This window comes from Danaus plexippus, chromosome 15 (genome assembly GCF_018135715.1).
Source record: "Danaus plexippus chromosome 15, MEX_DaPlex, whole genome shotgun sequence".
Classification (NCBI taxonomy): Eukaryota; Metazoa; Arthropoda; class Insecta; order Lepidoptera; family Nymphalidae; genus Danaus; species Danaus plexippus.
The window spans coordinates 6,559,820-6,566,015 of NC_083547.1; positions in this window are offsets into that span (position 1 = coordinate 6,559,820).

Below are 6,196 nucleotides of genomic sequence, written 5' to 3' on the forward strand. Positions count from 1 at the left end.
AGTAGAAGGCATTAATCAGAACGGTAACGGAGCTGAGATATATTATCCTCAATAAGGCGAAAAGAATGACTTTGCAAATTTAAAACGCGTGTCTTACAGATAAGGCGGAGAATAAATCCGAAAAACATGTAATTATTCATATAAGGGGAGTTTAAGAAAGCGTATTAACACGGCCGGGAAGCCGAGCGTTTTTGAAAAATATGCTAAGAATATAAAAAGCTATGCTCGTTTTAAAATACTGCGGACAGCTACATGACTTGGGCGGATACAGACCGACGGATTTCAAGTCTTTATTTACATAAATAAGATGAATAGCTTCGCATTCAACACGTCGCTGTTGTGATTTTTTACATTTAATTTTTACATATAATGAAACTATTACGAACATGCAAAATAGAATAATATTAAAGAGACAGGTGATTTAAATGTAAATTTTTGTTTAAATGTTCCAATTTCGGTCGTAAAAGCATCGTGATGTCATGATAGGAACAAATTAATGGAAGGATCGCATCAAAACCGCTGATGCGGCGACGTCAGGACGACCTGATCAGACGGCTACAACATATCCAGCTGAACGGGAACCCCGGCAACAGTTCGCTTGTATGAACATCCGTTTGTTTTATTCGTGATTCTCGGGGATGTAGGTGTCTACAAATATTGGTACATCTGTAACGACCCGAATGTACGAGCTACGTGTTTTGGCGGCTTCCCGCAATTGCTTACAGCGATCCAGTGATCTTATTTTAAACCAATAAAATAATAATAAAAATTACTTGAATATACACTAATGTATTAATTTTTATTTGTTAGTTAATACATAATATAATACAATTACTTATTAATCGATTCTATAGTATTAATATTAAATAATATATATATATTTTCACTTTTTATCATATTTAAGCTGAAAATCCAATTCCTAGTCCTATCAGGTTTACGAGAGTCGTAAAGGCTCTAGCAATCAAAGTCACATTTACGATTACAGACTAACTTACAATTTTAAGACAATAACACTCGCCTTGGATGAAGTCAACTTAGTAACTTTAATATTTATTTAAGGCTATAGATATGTTACAAATATTATATTGTATTAAAAACTATATGTTAATGACGGAACTGAATTTAAAACTATGAATCGTTGTTCGGTTATTCGTTTTAAAACTAAATATATTTACAAATTTATATGAGAATATTTGTCAAGATTGTCGAAGTTCTGTGCTGAGAGGATTTGGCTTAAAGCGACTGCAAAGGTGATATGAATATTAAACACTCTAAGAATTAGAAGATTTATAGGACGATTCGGAAGTTAGAGCCCTCACTTAAATGAATGTTTAACATTATCTGCACAGTTTTAAGGGAGTTGAGCCTCTTAACAACTTGCAAAGAAACTTCAATAGACAGCGGCTCTCGAGCGATTAATTTCAAGACTCTGAAGGTGGAAGGGAATTCTTAATGTGAAAGGGTGAGTCTTCGATCGATAGTCATGCAGTGGTACGTTATAGAGCCTGGTACCCGGTACCCTGTATCCTGTATCCTGTATCCTGTATCCGTAACCAGCCAAGCTGTATATGCTGTACGTCCAAATGAGTGCCGTGTTAAAAATGTAAAAACCTCCACGCAGGCCATAATACAAATTTGATTGAAACATAGCGGAGGCATTGTTTGACGGAGTCATTTTCCGACGGTTGTCCCGCACTATTGTGCAGCGCTTTATTGAATTTGATTTACGCGCCAATTTTTGTAGGCTTCGGTTTTTATTAACTGACCTCGGCGCCGATGTAAACTTAATTGAATACGCTAACAAAAGGCATCGAATGAAAAGAGCGTCCAGCAGTGTGCGAGCCAGATTATAATAGATTTTTCCGAATTTGCATGGGCTTTAAGGTACCCGATATTGGATTTTTTCACGGTGGTTGAACTATTGTTTTCACAATATTTAATAACTCGCATATGAATGGGAAAGCAATTTACTTTGGTTTTTATGAAGGTTTGTTATGTTAATAATATCAGTTCGGCTTCAACGCGCCGACTTCGGCTGGACCTAAACGATACCTTCGGTAATTATTCAACGCTCGTGCGTATTTCAATCCATGTGGTAACATGTAATGCACATGCTACTCAATATACCGAACTGTAGGAATTTAGGTATGACTGTATAAAAAAATAATTATCTCCCTAACAAACAAATATGTTTACAGATATATTGTTTAAACGGATTGTTATAATATAATTCCAACTCCGCGCGTTTGTTCCCAGTCTTGATATCTCATCTTCATTTTCCTTTATATCTACGTGATTCAATATTATGACAAGTTGGTCTTTCTTCAATGGCCGCAATAAAAGCGTATTATACGCTAAGAGACCGTTATCTTACTTAATTATAATATTTGAATTTCTCTTGTCGCTTTAAAACGAGTTATTGTTGTCGACGCAAAAGGGATTTGTGAATTTTAAACACAATTAAGAGTATTATGTTGTTTGTTTATTGTGAGTGAAAGTATGTACGTATATTGTTTCTATATATACGTTATAGCCTATAGGTGAATAATATTTTTGCATGTGACAGATTGTTATACGTAATTCTGTTTAGATATATTTTATACTAAGTTTGATTCGGCTGTCAATTTATTATCTACTGTTAATGTCATGGAACTATATCTTAGATTCGACAAAATTATCTTTTATTCATTTCTTAAGCCATTATGACTTATGAATTTTGTGTTATATAAAGCTATTAAAGTTTTACAGAACAAGACTTGATACAAGCACTGTGTTCGTTAACGAAGCAATCGAGACGAGAATCGCTGTTCTGATATAAAATGGTTTCATCTAATAATGTTAAAATAAAAATTAACAATGATAGAACTTTATTGGCAATGTAACGACGGCGGGCGAACCGGCCGCAGATCCTTGTAACTATTTAGATGAAGAGATATCAAACTAATCAGTGAAAACAATGCCGTCTCAATCAAATGCTGAGGGGAGTGAAACCCTTTTGCAAATTTTTCTTACGACCATCTCCGATTGTTATCAAAGAATAACGTGTCATTATAATCTCAATAACATCAAACTTAATGTACATGAATAGTCGCATACGTGTTGCGTTACAAAGCTACAAAATTAAAAGCACAAACATTGAACCGTTTGAAGTACTGTTTGTACTAAACGTAGTTTTCAACCTATTGTCAATTCCTATTCAAATTCCTAGCCGAATACGTTCTGTTTACTTCCTTGGCTTTTGTTTTAGCCGTAACGAGCAGAAAAAGGAGCCATTCAAAGTATCCGAACCTAATTACCCTACCCTCGGTTACAAAAGAGGGTTTCTAATTAACGACATTATGTCAAATAATTTGTTTGAGCCGGCGACGTCTTAGTTCGTTTCATTCGTGGATTGGATTAAGTTTGCTTTTCGGTCGGGTTCGTTTGTTTTAAATAAAGGCCTCAGACGAATCAATTGAATTGCGTATAAATTATAACAAACGTTGATTTAAAAACGATTAACTTGATTTTGATGGGATTTACGGAAACATGAAAGAAATTTGATGTATCAAGACTATGAGATCATGTACTGCGTTGTCTTCTAAGACGAATTGGGTGTTGATTGTTATCTATCCAGTGCGTGTGTTTGAAGACATAATAAATAGTGCCACCATTCCGAATTGTGTAACCACATAAACTAATTATTATTATCTAGAAAAGTATATGCATAAAAATGCAAAGACTTTTTTAATGTTGGCAACTTTATAAACCTTTGTATGATATTGCTGGCAACATATTGATAGCACAGTTTAAACATGAACTTCATGTTTCGTGTACTTAAAACCAGCTCGCCCTTTTTACTCTGTGACATTCACCGCTCATTTTTTCACCGAATTTAAAGTTCAAAGTCAAGCCACATAACTGTTAGTGGCCTAAAATTTAGTTGTCCTTTTGTGAAAAAAACCTTAAAATAAAATTTTATATTCATGTCATTAAATATATATATATTTTTTTTCAAAACATACAAAAAAATCAATATTTGAAAGGAAAGAATCAATATGGTTTGACAAACAATAATAATTTCGGTGGTATATTTTAATGGCAAATAATTTTATATATATATATATATACGTAAGAGAAACGCCTAAATTAATTAATAGCTGATTGTAATTATGATGAATGATTTCCGTCACAGTCGCCGTGTTCTCATCAAGTCAGCTTTCTGATCGCAGCCGTATTCTGGGACGGGATGTTGAAGGGATTGTACAAGTCGTGACGATTTTATACAGAACCTTTAAAGGCTTTCATTTAGAAAAACATTAGCATTGACAAATAATTTAATCGCTCATTATACGGAGTTTGCTACTGAATTATCTTCGTATATAGAATTTTTGTTAAAGTCAAAGAAATTACGGAATCTATTCTGTATTCCTTGGAGCCTGGCTTAGATCTGAACTAAAAGCGTTCTGTATTTTAGGAATACCTAGACATACTCTGAAATAGTTTTCTATTATATTATAGGGAATTATATTATAGTCAAGGAATCTTTCTTCAAAATGTAGTCATTTATCCACTCCTGACAAAAAAGATTTTAGTTGCAAAGAATTTTTCGACATCCAAGGACTTTGTATCACAGTTTGGCAAGTTGTTAATACAAGGATAATCTTACATAAAATTATTACATATATATTTTTGTTAGGTATGAGAATTATCATAAAGAGATGGTCAAGGAAAATAGCGAAGGAGAATAGAGCGAAATTGTGATATCTTTTGTGCTATTAGGCAGTTTGAAATATTGTTACGTATTTTACATTTACTACTATAATCATATTTTAATCAACTTACAATTGTTTATCGTTTAGAGGTTTATCTTTGCGGTTTAAACGTTTGAGGATTTATATCAGACTTATTAAGACACGACTCCATTTAAATAATAAAAAAATATTTTTTACACAAAAAAAAAAATTATGAAATTCTAAAGTAACTTTTGAGTAAAAAAAATCACAAATTATTCGTAATTTATCATATCAAAATCTAAAAAAAAAATAATGTTTATTATCAAACCAAGTATAGAATTAGGCTACAGATTGTTCTAGTAATCTGTCATTGCTAACAATGCATTCGTCGGCACGATTGAGTGCAATTAATTGAATTAACAATAATTAGTAGACCATTCAAATCATATAATGCAATTGAAATTTATGCTCGCGATACATATAAAATTAATTAATTAATTTCATACACATATATTATACATTGAGTTTGAATTATACCTAGAATATTTACTTACGTTACGGAGAATTAAATGAAGAAAATCTCGCTGAGGAATAAGAAGTATGATTAAATTACAAACATAAATATATCAGAGCTTAGGCGTTTGTGATACAACAACTAGGTGAGACTTAAACTGAAGCGTCTTAAGCCACACGCGCAGTTTAAAATCATTCGTTCAGGTATTGTATAGTAAAAGATATTATCAGATAGCGATTTAGAACACGTTTTAAAATCAGCTGAGAAATGATTATGTAATGTATTATATAGATAAAACCTGAGCATATAAACAGTCGGAGTTAGTGAAGTAAGGAGCCCAATCCCCAAGGACTGACCATTACTAACTGGTTACTGGAGCGAGCTTTGGGCCGGATTAGCAGACATTTGAATGCCGTCTCGTCTGCCGTCATCGCTAATTGAGTTAATATTTGGTTATCAGCGGCGCGCAGTCGGCCTTCGCGACTAATCCTCACGAATTAATGACTCAAATTTATCATTATTACTACCCGCATGCACCCCACGTCCGGCCTCTGCATGGGTGGTTCACCTTGCGCATCCTTTTTGACGGTGTATACGTTTTCTGTGTATGTTAGGATTTACTCTACTTTACTATGACTCAGCCTCTCGATTTGTGGATACTGCGACATAATTGATATAGTATCGATCATATTATTTGCTACAAATAAATAAATGCAAATTTTTTGCTAAATAATTTTGACAGGCGCAATATTTTTTTGTTTATATAGAGATTTCTTACATTAGTTTCGTTTAATACAGGCACGGCTATAAAATAATAGCTTTATTTATTAGTACGTAGTAGTGTGTTTACTGTTTATATAAATGCAGCCGGTCAACTGAATCGCCATACAATCGGACAGTTTTACGAGTGACGCTTCCATTTGGACGTTCCGCTCCGCTCACGGCTTTATGACTATTTTTTATGGCG